Source organism: Cynara cardunculus (assembly GCF_001531365.2).
Source record: "Cynara cardunculus var. scolymus isolate 2C chromosome LG 4, CcrdV1, whole genome shotgun sequence".
NCBI classification, from domain to species: Eukaryota; Viridiplantae; Streptophyta; class Magnoliopsida; order Asterales; family Asteraceae; genus Cynara; species Cynara cardunculus.
The window spans coordinates 7733017-7734001 of NC_037531.1; positions in this window are offsets into that span (position 1 = coordinate 7733017).

Consider the following 985-nt stretch of genomic DNA (forward strand, 5'->3'; position numbering starts at 1 on the left):
TATATATATATATATATATATATATAGGGCCAAGATCAAATTCTAACCAGCAATGTCGTGTTAACCTTATTAACCGATCTTGGCCATCCAAATATATGATCCATGGTTGTAAATTAATCAATTTAAATATTTTTATTTTTAAAATTTGAATTTTAATTAAGCATTGTGAACATATATGAAAGGGGCATTTTGGGTAATAACCTTCACTTCATAGACGCGGGTATTATCAAATCATTGGTTACAAACATAAGATTACCAAAAGAACAACGCTCATCACATTTGATCACGGGGGCGGAAAATCTGGTTCATCATGTTCACAAGAAGATGGCTGATTTAGGAGGATTTCACGTTAATCAGCAGCAAATAAGAGGTATGTTTAAAACAATTAGGGTTTTTATCTTCCTTTGATTAGTAGTATAATACGATAACAGATGATATTTTCACTTCAGTGTGGAAGAAAAGTGAAAGAATAATGAAGAAAACGTACTTCTGAAACTTCAAGAACACCATCGACAACCCAGTTGATGTCGATGCAGATACTGAAGTAGGACGAACAAATGGTGTACAGAGTAATGAAGGATGCTCGAGTAAGGGCAAATGCTTGGAAATCCAGCAATCCACAGGTAAAACTCCACTAATTTTACAATTAATGAAACTTTTCCTACTTGGTTGCTTATTTAATCCACAACGAATGTTTTGGTTTGTTAATCGATTTTCCAAATTGTTCAAGTTTGTTGACTACTGATATTGAGTTTTTAGGGTGTTTTTCATACAATTTTTTAAATATAGTGTCTAAGGACCACATTTGGGAGGAAATGCACAAACATGCATACCCGGTTTGTTATTGTATATTGTTAATGTTGGTCTTTACATCTGTTGTACTATGATAAGTTGTTCACCATTGGTTCATTTATGTTCATGTCTTTGTTCACGTTGAACATGATATGAACATAAACTACAATCTGTGCATTTATGTTCATTTGTT